Source organism: Crassostrea angulata, chromosome 2 (assembly GCF_025612915.1).
Source record: "Crassostrea angulata isolate pt1a10 chromosome 2, ASM2561291v2, whole genome shotgun sequence".
NCBI lineage: Eukaryota > Metazoa > Mollusca > Bivalvia > Ostreida > Ostreidae > Magallana > Magallana angulata.
In genome coordinates, this window is record NC_069112.1 from 1,450,281 (window position 1) to 1,463,057 (window position 12,777).

Consider the following 12,777-nt stretch of genomic DNA (forward strand, 5'->3'; position numbering starts at 1 on the left):
GTAAATGTTTCATAAATTAAACATGCTTAAACATATTGACAGGTTCATGTTCAATACTAGATTTAAATTTAATGACATACAAGATTCCTGTTGGTCCCGTAACATTTACACGGTAATGACGGAGTTGCCAATTTTTGTTATTTATATTCTCTGATTTTCGGAGTATGATTTTTAATGAACGGAGCGGTTGTATCGTAATTCGTGTTTACACAAAAAGTAGTAAGTGGCAAACGGGTTTATTTACCTCTTGATGCATGAATCGCTGCAAGAAAATCGTGTCAGAAAATCAAAATGGCGACCGTGACAAACCTTTTTATTCTTACAGTACTTAAAATCTTATTATAAAAAAAAAATTTCTAACATCAGGTGCCTGTGTTTGTTATCGGTATATAAATGTTCACTTTGTTTGTTAATTCAGCAGTTTGAGAGTTTTCGGGGTTTTATATAAACCTTGTATAACGGACACCGTCCGACTCGTGGATATTCTCTTGGATCACAAAATTGAATTTATGTAACGATTTAAATTATCTACCTTGATATAGTTGTTTTGATTTTCCCGGTTAGTAGTGATTTTAAAAAAAATTCCTTGGGGTCTTATTTTACATAAAATACCGTTGTGTCAATTTTCTACAATTATGAAGGCCGGGATTGAGTAAAATTTAGGCAAAGTACAAAGTATCAGACACTTGCAAACAGCTGAATTAACATAGATTGAAACAACTAATTCAAACTCATCATTTTTGAAGCATGTTCTAAGAAATCAAGTACAATTACAAATTCAAACTTTCAAGACCCCGTCTTTCAGTACTCTCAGTACTTTGATTTATACTTATTGTTAGACCATTATTTATCAAACAATTGTCAAAAGAATTCTTTTCGTTTACCCGACTACGACAACGAACACAAAGGTATAATTGGTCTGCAGATTAAATATTAATATAATGATAATAATAATTATAGTTAATTATATATCATTAATATATAATATTAATAAATATTAAATTGAATATTTGTGACACAGATGTCCCGTCCATCATCCTCTGTTACAATCACTGTATATCTGGACTGTTCGTCTGCATAAAAAATATAAAAGTGTCAATATTATGATTATTTTAAATGCAGCTCATAGTATACACTATTTGCTGTAATGACAGTATCACGGTTGTCATTTTGTTTAATTCTACAGAGAGCGACAATAACAAACAAAAATATACAAAACATTTAACACCTGTCTCAAAAGAATAACATGTATCTTGTAACAGTGTTTTTTTAAATGTATCTAATTACACGGTTTTTATGTTGCATCGATGAAAAAATGTTGATATCCTAATGTGTAAAAGGTCAATGCTTTGTAATCATTAATCATATACTCAATTTGCCAATAACTATAATAATGTATTTATTCTGACATTCAGAGACGATTTCCAAATAATTATTGTTATTAAGTGCTAAAATTTATGCGTTCATTTAAATATTTAACAATCAATACATCAAAAATTAACAATCATTTATTCATTAACTTATTTTTTTTACACATTTACATATTTCGGGCTCATAATTTACTTGATAATACTGCCTTTAAATCGAGCCAATAAATTGACGCCTTTTTTAAATCCGTTTGTAATTTATGGTACTTTCTTTATAAAATTGGCTACTGAAACAAGTGTTAGTTCTCTCTCTTTCTCCAGTCTTTCTATTTCTGCTTCAATAATATATTTGTATGACTATTCTGGTACCCCTTGAGATTGTTTCTGTCAATAGCCATCCTTTGATATCTGGGGGCTAGACATGGCGGTCAGCGGGGCAGCCACTGTGACAGACACAATTTTTCAATGTATATAGAATAAAAGAAAAACGGATCAGTGAATGATGCTTTGTTTATTATTGATGATCTCAAATCATCAACAAATATAACCTGCAAGCGCAACCATTCTAATGAGACAAATTCCCATAACAGAGGGGCTTGTCCTGTCCATTGCAACCAATCAGAAACGTTTGTAAATACTCTTGGTTTGTACAAACTGAAAAAAAAAACTTTCAGATATATCCTTCTAACCACGGATGGTGGAAGTCCATTGCAATATCAGAAACGCCACCGCACCAGTGAACAGTCCCCGTGTTATTCAGCATCTAGAAGTTGTAAAATTATCTTGGTTTCTTAAAACAAAAATGTGCAAACTTTCAGATATTCTTTTAACCAATGATAATATTAACAGAAATTGGCTGATTACGATTTGGTTCTAGTTACGCTTCACAAAATTTATATACATGAAAACGCATTAACATTAACAAAAATAATAAAAGTCTTATTTAGTAAGTATTGCAATGATCCATCCTTATCTCAGACTGATTTATTCCTGGTTAATTGTTTTGGGGTCTTTATTGAATATACAGATGAAATCATATAATTAACCAATTTGAATAGCTACTTTATAATTAGCTCACACATTGACCAACGACTTGGTCAAATGTTAACAGTCCTTAGTTACTCTCACCTTTCTCACTTTTGTGGGACATACAGTACCGATCAGACCCAACCTAACAGAAAGTACCCCAACTAAACCCTCGGTTTACTTTCTGGGTTTACTAGAGTGGACCCAGAGTAAACCCCAAGTAAACCCAGAGTGGACACAGAGAGTAAACCCCGATCAGAAGTATACACTGAAAGCAGACTCTACATGTGTATTCAGAATATACAAGGGGCAGGAATAACAGGCAGTAGGATGATTAGATACAATACAGGTCTGCTTCACACTCCATTGCGTGTAGTTTACTCCAAAAGCAATTCTCGAGTAAACCCAAAGTAAACCCCGAGTAAACCCAAAGTTAACCCCGAGTGGACCCACATTTCAAAAGGTAAACCCACACTAAACCCAGAATTTAAACTCGGGGTTTAGTTGGGGTTTACTCTGGTGTTAGGTTGGGTCTGATCGGTACTGTACAACGCAGGGTTTTGTCTTGTGTTATTAATATAAAAACATCTGTGTACAATGTTTTAGTGGTACAAAACTTTAACCTACCAGTGAGGAACATTTAAGAACCGTGTTCATCTTTTTGTGTTATGTTGGACATACTTGGTGTTCAGTGTATGATGACTTTATTTGCGTCCTATATTACTTCTCTTTATTTGTGTCCTATATTACTTCTCTTTAATTGCGTCCTATATTACTTCTCCCGTCAGGAGTTCACGTCATCGATAGCTAGCTATGGAGTAAGCAGCGAGTGTTGTATGTACTCAGAGCCTCAATGTAAATATCAGGTCTGATGAGTGGCATCATCGTCGACCTTAAAAACTGAAGTGCAAGAACTAGTGCCCGGGTCTTCGCAACATTTTTAGAAGATTTCATTAAGAAGTAATGTTTAAGTGGTGTTCAATCGCAGAATCGTGTTTCAAACCAGTTGATTTTGAGCCATATTTCATAGAGAGGATTGCACTGTTTATTTTCGGATGTATCTCTATTTAAAGTTAATCAATATGCCCCATTTTAATATCGCATTGAGAAATCGCCATTAAATAGCCGTATGTGTAACAATTTCAGATTCAAACAATTATTTTATAGATAAAAATACTATATTCAATATTACGACCCCTTTTTGATTTGTTTTTGTATAAAACGTGACTTGGTTATGCACGGATTACAACGCGTCCCATATAAAGGTGTCTGGTTACAGGGTCACGGGATCAATTAGTAAAAGGTTAATGACTTAGAAACCCATAAATCTGATTGGAGAGACGTCAGGGTCCCTCTATCACATTAAGCTGTACAGTCAACATACCCCAGTCATCGCTGCAGACGTCTTACAGTGGACTACAGGGGCATGCAGGTAAATTTATGACTGGTGCTGTTTACAACATTGATTGTTATTCATTTACTCAGGTGTGACTCGAACTAAGTATCCCGTTGTGCGGGAATACGTTTGTTGAAGTTTATAGAATTCATACTTTGGCGTTTACTATCTTCAATTATTCATTCATCGGAGGGCCTAAAAAGACAATGTGCTATGATTTCAATAAATATATCAGTTATAAAAACAATCTACATATATACAATACTCACTGATAAAATAAAACATTTCTTCAAAGAAAAGTTGTATAACGAAATAAAAAAATACATAGGCCAAGATTTGGTTATTTTGATTTTGGAGTGTAAAAGATAATATTTTACGCAATGAATTCTGTGCTATATAATAATATTAGCGCCAGAGTGACAATTTTGCACCCTTACTATCTTCCTAATGAATGATTATATGTGATAAGCCACCAGAAAACCAGGTTTATTGAGTTTTTCCAACAAATTGAGATTTTTGCAATTTTATGTTGCTTTGGTATAAATAAATAAAAATACCAAATATTAGAATTTATCTCCTTTTATTTCAGGAGCTATGACGCTGCAAAAATGAGATATGTTTTAAGCAATTTCTCACAATGCATTGAAAATTGGAAGAAAAGTCAAATATGAAAAAGTAATCTAGAAGATAAATACAAAGTTATTAAATAGTAAAAAAAAAAAAGATTTATTCATTTAAAATGTTTTGTGAATATAATGGCATCATTTTCTATCAAAGTTTAGTGCAAAAAGGTCATGATTTGAGAAGTTTTACATTAGCTTTTTACATGTAATATAGTTGTCTAAAAACAGAACTTTACGGCTTATCATTTTGAAACATCACACAATTATTCCTATCTAATAAAGGTAATACTAGTAATTAACAAATAATTTTACCTACAAACTACATACATGTACAAATAATTTCAAATACTGCAATTTATATAATATATGTATTATATTATACATAAATATGTATATTATGACACTGCACATTACAGTACACAATACACCTAAAATTTTACATCTCAGGAGAGGCAAACTGCTTTGGACATTTTCTTTTCTCTGGGTCTATTTTGACACGAGGTTTTGGACACACAGGCTTAGGGCAAGACTGTAGACTATCTGAAGTATCCCTGCAGAATGGTCTGATTTCATCATAAAGATACCACTGTCTGGCAGCATCAAGACCCTTGGGTGTAATCACGGATGGCAGGGTGTCAACATTAGGTAGTTGCTGTCCTTTCTTCAAAATGTTGATGGGTTTCTCTGCAGAGCTACGATAAGCCTTGACAAAGACAACTCCTGGACTTTCTTCAGACATTCTGAAATGGTGGAATTTAGAGATGGATGGTAGTTTCTTGAAGAAAGCTTCAAAGAAACTTGTCCAGTCGTAGAAGGAGACCGGCCTCTCAGCATCGTTGATGAGCTGGGGTATGTTGTGGCCATTTCTTGAGGAGCGCCTCACTGATTCTGCTACCTCATCAAGAGTTTCTGCTGTAGAATGTCTCCACTTCATCTTCCAGAGGCCAAAATGCCAGTCTGGACTAAATTTTGTATGTCCAGCTTCCATCAAGGAAAACTCTATGCTGCGATGACGACCTGTCATTATCCTCCACATGCCATATCTGAGAATTTCAAGACTTAAACATTAACATGTGATATATACAAATACTATAAACATGTACAATCTATAAGTTTGTTCACAGATATACTTAAAAACATATGACACTCTTTATGTAAGGAACATTTGAACTTTTTACCTAATCATTGTGTTGTTTTTGTTTTGTCCGGCACAATTGTCCATCTGCAGCACAGCATCCTTCTCTCCATATCCCCATTGCTCAAAGAAGTGATGTAATAGGCTCACCACAGTATTGGCTCCCTTGCCTACCTCCTCAGCCTCATCCACCAGATAGAATACTTGCTCACCTATAGTAAAAGTGAAATCATTGATTTACTCGCATATTCTTTTCAATATATTTTTACAACCCAAATAAAAGAAATTTACAAATTAGACTTGATTAAGCTTGATTGTTAATGATAAAACATGTACCTGCTCCCTCTGCACACACACCAAAGGCTTGGCACTTTCTGGGGGGTTTTGAAGAACAGAGGCCCCACCTCTTGTGCATGATGAGGATAGTGAATCTGCTGAGCAAAGTCAAAGCTGTACATCTGAGTCATGTCTATTGTACATACTTGTCCTAAAATAAATAACATTTTGAATGACTATGTAACCTCTAAAATACTTATTACAATGTACATGTACTATTTCAAACTATATAAATCACTCACCAATACTTATGAAATGCATTTACAAATTTCAAGCATGAATTTATGCAACATATTGCTCACAAAGATTGTTGTTGCTGAGTAGTTCTCGTGCAACTATCCATGACCATTTACGATATCTTGAATTTTGTACATTAATTACTTGGTGTAGACTATCATCTTCAATCAGGAGTGAGTAATAAATAATATTAATTTGACTGTATGCATGGAACCAATTTATGAAAACATTTATTTACCTTTACCAAACACAATTAAATGGTGTATGTGATGAAAAAAATCAAGAAGAAACTTACCTCTTTCAGTTTGATTTAAGTCATGTGTTTGAAACAGTTCTTTGGACAGTAGACACCTTTCTCTGTAGTATTCTCTCTGTTGCTTGGCTTTGTCCAGGTGACACGTGTACTCATCCAGCATGGATTTCTTTTCCTCTTCTGACAGGTTCCCTGCATTACTGATGTTATGAACATATCTCTGGCACTTGGGACACAGATCAGTAGCTGGCTTCATAATCAGGATGTGTGGTGTTTGTTCCAACCAAACTTTCTTGAACTCAGATAAGCTCACTTGTCTGTCATTTAAACGAAACCTAATTATGCATAGTTTTGAAGACTACCATGAAATTTTCAATTTCATGTTTTCAAAAAATACAAAACTTTTTGGACATGTACACTATTAATCAAATATGTATATCATTAGTACCGGTAATTATTAGGAATGTTAATTCTTTTAAAGTACATCATGTGCACCATGTATTATAACACACTCTAAAATGCTCAACAGACCCACAAAATATGCACTACATTATTTGGTTATTATTCAGCATGAGTACATCAAATAACTTTGACTATTTTATTAAAACAGAATCACACATACCTATAATTAAGCATTGTCGCTGCTTGGTTATAAAGTTCCCAAATATCAGACTTTGTCTTGTCAGAGGGAAGCAACAACAGGACTTTGTCACCACGGGTTGAGTAGTTTGGCTGTCTGCCTGGCAGTGGGAGTCCATTCTTCAATGTGTATTCTTTCAAGAACTGAGATATACGCTGAACATCTGTGAGGCTGAGTGCATGTTTAGGGGTTTTCCCAGTGTTTCCATGAATCCTAGGTTTTAGGCCATCTTTATCCAGAGATGCAGCTATCTCGGCATACTTGCTGACCAGCAAAATAGTACTTTTGTGCTACTCTTTCTCTCTCTTTTGTTTTTTGCTTTTTACTTGTAGACTGGGACCAGTATGTACTAGATTTCCTGTGTGCGGCAAGTTGAACTTTCACTGTTAAATCTAATTCCTCACTTGACATTTCCTGACACTGTTGTCTGTATTCTAGCATGTGGTCGAATTCGATTTTTGTACTACATGGGGAACCATACAATTTACTGCAACCGCATGTTTTTGTTTTGAATACACCGACAAAATTAACTTCGTCTTGGTCGACAGTTCTGTATTCAAATTCGTGTTGATAATCTGAATTACATGTAGAATCTGAATAATTACCGACACTGATGTCTGTAGTCTCACTGTACTCTTCTTCGTCTTCGGACGATGACAATGGCACAAACTCGGTATGATTTCCGAAGTATAAATCATTCAAAGATGTGATTTCATCGATGAAAGGTTCATCTTGGTGACAAATTATTTCGTCGGGCACTTCACTGGCTCTGCTTGACTGGCTCATAATGAATATTTTATCATTCTCCTCTACTTCAGCGTAGCTGTCAATGTTCGTCTGCGGAACTTCCCGCCGATTGTTTATATTGGTTATACTTTCGTTTTTACTACGTCCGATAACTCCGACAAGAAAATGCGGGATGCCATTCGTGTATAAAATTGTTTCTCTTATATTGTATAGACCTAAATATTTTACACGACGTTTTTCCCCAAAAACTTTAATTATGATTGAATTTGACTATTGAGCATTAATTTTGTCAAGGACCATGGAAAAACTCGGAATACTTGTAACGTTACAATTTGGCTATCAATCGATACACACGCAGTAAATAAACATATCAAACGTTACATTACTATTGTCGTAAAATTCAATTTTTTGTGTAACACAGATTTAAAATTGACTTTATTTTATTCATAATTAGTTTATTGATTAAAATCGACGTAGTTTTGTATGGAAATCATTTCAAAAATGTACAAAACGATTATGGGAAATGTGTCATTCTTTTTTCGTTATAAAAAACGCGACGTTATTGACGTTGTGTTTCAGCGCCGTTTTCTCGATTATGACGTAAACTCAACAAGCCTGGTTTTGTCGTGGCGACTCACATATTTATAGGTAAATATCTCACCTGTCAGGCGAGATACACTTAAAACAAAAATAATTATATACTCTCTAGGCAGTTGTCTATCATTTGACATATATGTTTTTTGGGGGTTCTTTTTTCATGTTTTTGTTTTGTTTTGTTTTTTGCGAAACTACAACTCAAGCGGATTCAAAAATGCCATCTTTAAACAAAGATAACTATCAAGCACGGCAATAACAACACTTAAGATTTTTAATTTTAACCCAATGTAATTTTTTAAAACTTAAATCGTCAATAAATTGATATCAAGATAAGAGTTGCAGAGATAAAAAAAACTATTAAGAACATCATTCACACATATGTTTATTTTAACATTTTCATTTTTTAATCTTGCAGTATGCTTAATTTTCAATCATATATGCCTTTAAAAACAATGGTCATTTAGTCCAATTTTATCCGCAATAATTGGATAAAACATTGTTTTGCTTTCCTTTGAGTTTCAAGTAATTTTTTTTAAACATACATGTTGACGCTGATCAATAAACGGGGACTCTTTATTGGAGTGTTGTTGCTTGGTGCTTGCTATGGGCAGATAGCGCCCCTCTACGAGGCGCAATCGAGCCTAACATCCGGGACTCTAGTAGCAGCGGGCTCCATCGGCGTCGTGGCGCTTGCAGGTAGGGCTGGATCACTGTGATTAGAAATGCATTGACAAATACTGTATTTGTGTTATCTGAAAAGAAAAAAATAAAGCTTATGTATTACAGCGACTGTCGCGGTGGCGGCATTGTCTGTCCGTAGGGATGTTAGAAATTGTTACTGCGAGACAACAACTCAAACTCCAGAGGAGTCCTGTGCTCACAAATGTGAAGACTTGGTCGCATCAGAAAGGGAAAAATATGAAAAGGAAAACGAAGGTATTTGAACGAGCTATGAAGACCGGTTATATTATGGAGTTAGATTATGAACATTTTTGAAAAATGGTTATGGTACTTTTAAGCAAAGAAATCATGTGTTTGATCTGTTAATGCAGTATAAGTACTTCGGTTTACAGCAATCATTCTACAAGAGTGAGATGCTTTTAGACCAAGTCAAAGAGTTCTTTGTAAAATGCAGCCCGGAACTTTCTTATACTAAAGTCCAACTTTTTTCTTAATTTTTTTAAGACAAAGAAAGTCAGAGTGGCTGTCTGAGGTCATTCATGATGCATGAGGTCATATGTGCCAAGTTTGCTTAAAATCAATTAGGGTCAAAAGGTCATACATAATCTCAGGTCAAAAATAAAGTCAAAGATACAATGATGTAAGGTCAGAGAGAGGCGATTTGCCTAGGATCAAATGTGTTGAGTATGGTGTAAATCACCTACGATCATAAGGTCATTCTGACATCTCTGGTCAAGGTCACGCAGATGTAAGGTCAGAGAGAGGAGACAGCAGTTAATGGAATCTACCCGGACTGTTAGTCACGTGATTGTCTGGAGCCTATTTTTGGGGAATTGGACTGTAAACACAAATTGCTGCATTAACAGGAAAACTTCTAAATCAAAATTACAAGGCAATTTTGAACAGCAAATCAAAATAAAAACATTTTACAGGACAATTTCTAACAGCCAATCAAAATAATTTGTCAACTTCCAATAGCCAAAATAAACAGGATTTTTTTTTTCAATGTATGAAACTTAAATGATTTTAAATGAAGGCTAAATTTTATCTAACTTTTTGTGTTTGCTCCGAGAGAAAAGAAACCAGCACAACTGGTTTGATAAAGAACTTTATCTACATCACATATCATGGTAGGTCATAACTCTCTAATCCATTATCTCAGGTGTTAATTTCACTGGTCACAAACTCTAACCCAATATCTCAGGTGTTAATTTCACAGGTCACAAACTCTAACCCAATATCTCAGGTGTAAATTTCACTGTTAATGCAGCATTTTTATTCCTATCCTACAATGAAAGCATTCCTCTTTTGTTTTCAATGGTTGCCATGGTTACCATTCTCGATATGGGACCATCTTATCTCTTTGGACGCTAGTTTGAAAAAAACAAAGTGTCATCAAATTATGGAGGGACAAGTTGGACAAGGGGGTAGGAGTGACCTTCCCCCCAAACACAAGACTGAGGGGTAAACAATGCAGCACGTTTCTCATACACACGAGACAATACAGGTAAATACAGGTAAATACAGGTAACAAAGAGTAACAGTTGTTGAATCCAATACATGTCTATCCAATTATCAGATCTCTATGCCCAAATGCAACACTGCTATTCTTCTGAATATATATGTTTCTCTATTTCCCAATACTCCACATAAGTGTATAGATATTGTAATGGTGTGTAATGGTTATTTTCATTCCCATGTTATTTTTGCCCAATTAACCAACCCCTTGAATTAATAAATTTAAGATGGACCACATTATTAAATACACTAAATTTCTCTGTGTTAATTTTTCATGTTTCAAAAGAGGAAAAATTATTTTCTCAAGCCATTGGGCAAAAATAACATTGGTGTTGAAATTCACCTGGTGTACAGTCAGATCACAAAAGAAAGTGAGTGTTAACAGACTTCATCTGTGTCCGTATCGTTTCACCTTTATATCTCTAACCAAACTACAACAGTGTCTATTTACAGAATATATCTCTAGAGTATAAGCATTGTCTCAAATATGCAGGCAGTGACATTTCTCCTTATCATGAAATACATTCACAGTAACTCAGTCATCCGGGTCAGTTACAGACCCTAACAGCCATTCTGATTGGTTGCTTCCAAATAGTGCTGTCTCTGTATAAAAATTAAAGTTTCTTTTTTCTGATACACAAGACATCTGGACAAAATACACCAAAATAAAAGGGAAGCCAAAAAAATCAAACATGATACTTTAAGCTCAATACCTCCTTCTGCGGGTTGGCCCACTAAAAGAAAACCAAGTCAGATATATATCTACACAGCACTATGCCCATAATCACAAGCATTATCAGTTATCACAAGCCCACTTTGGGCATCGTCCATGAATACTATTACTGACCCACACGTTTTTTAACCCAGCCATTAAATGACTCAATCTTTGGCTCCTACTCTATGCCTTGTTCCCAAAATGATTACTTCTTATAAATTTAACTTCTTAAATATAACTTCCCAATAAATTGTTGCTCTTGAATTTTACTTTGCATTGAAATTAAATTCCAACAAATTTCACATCTTCTTACTTCCATTAACATTAACTACTGTAATTTTACTTCCTATGAATTTAATGCAATTTTTTCTTTCTGCTTTGCATTCATATCTACATTATGCAATATCTTGAGTTTTAAAAATGCTGCAAATTGTCTTATCTGTAATCTTTCAAAAAAATGTGTTATCTGTTTTAAAATTGTAAACAAATAATAATATCCATTCTTAAAACCTTTTCCTCTCATGCATATTATAATTCATATATACATGTATCAAAACAATCACCCATAGATTTTACTTTTAAAAAAGTTCAATAAAAAATATATATCTACAAAAATTGACAAATAATAAGATTTGAATGCTATGCATATATATGAGATAGATACGGTACAACAGAGCAGAATATCATAAAGTTGATGTGTCGGCTGTTATAATAATAATAATAATAATAATTTTTATAGCGCCCTATATAATAAAATTATCACTCTAAGGCGCTTTACATAAGATGGACATAAAATGGACATTACAAAGCATAAAATGCATAGCTAAAAAACAGAAGGAGAAGTAAATAATATATGTCGACAGATTACAATCATCTATGGTAAAAATTTGGATATAGTAAAAAGTTTGCGAACACATAAATATATATCTTAAAAATTAATCAAAAGCCAGTTTTAAAAATAAGTTTTCAATTGTTTTTTAAAACATTGAACGGATTTGGCTTGACGGATACGCACTGGAAGGCTGTTCCATAAATAGGGAGCAGCAAAGCTAAATTGTCTTTCACCATATGTTCCAGTGCGCACCCTAGGTAAAATCAGTGACAAGCTCCCGTCGGATCGTAGAGTCCGATTTATTTTACGGATTGTAACTAATTCCTGCAAGTATTCTGGAGCGAATCCATGAATTGTCAAATAGGTAAAAACAAGAATTTTATATTTCGGACGGAATTCAACAGGAAGCCAATGTAAGTCAGCAAGAATAGGGGTGATGTGATCTCGTTTTCTTGTTTTGGTCACAAGTCGAGCTGCGGTATTTTGAATTTTTTGTAATTTATCCATGGAGCCTTTGTTTACGTTAAAAAGTAAACTATTTCCATAGTCGAGTCTTGAAGTTACTAAGGAATTTACCAATGTCTTACAAGCGTCTGTTGAGATAAATCCCCTGATTCTTCCAATGTTTCTGATATGATAGTTACAAGTTTTAATGATGTATGAAACTTGCTTTT

The 12,777-nt window shown here is 34.2% G+C and overlaps 2 pseudogenes; both read right to left on the reverse strand.

Annotated features, from left to right (window-relative positions):
* Positions 1–4,542: 4,542 nt before the first annotated feature.
* On the reverse strand, positions 4,543–7,911 carry LOC128171365 (uncharacterized; annotated as a pseudogene).
* A 687-nt stretch (positions 7,912–8,598) lies between these two features.
* The window catches only part of LOC128171904 (talin-1-like), a 59,946-nt pseudogene continuing 55,767 nt past the window's right edge, over positions 8,599–12,777 (reverse strand).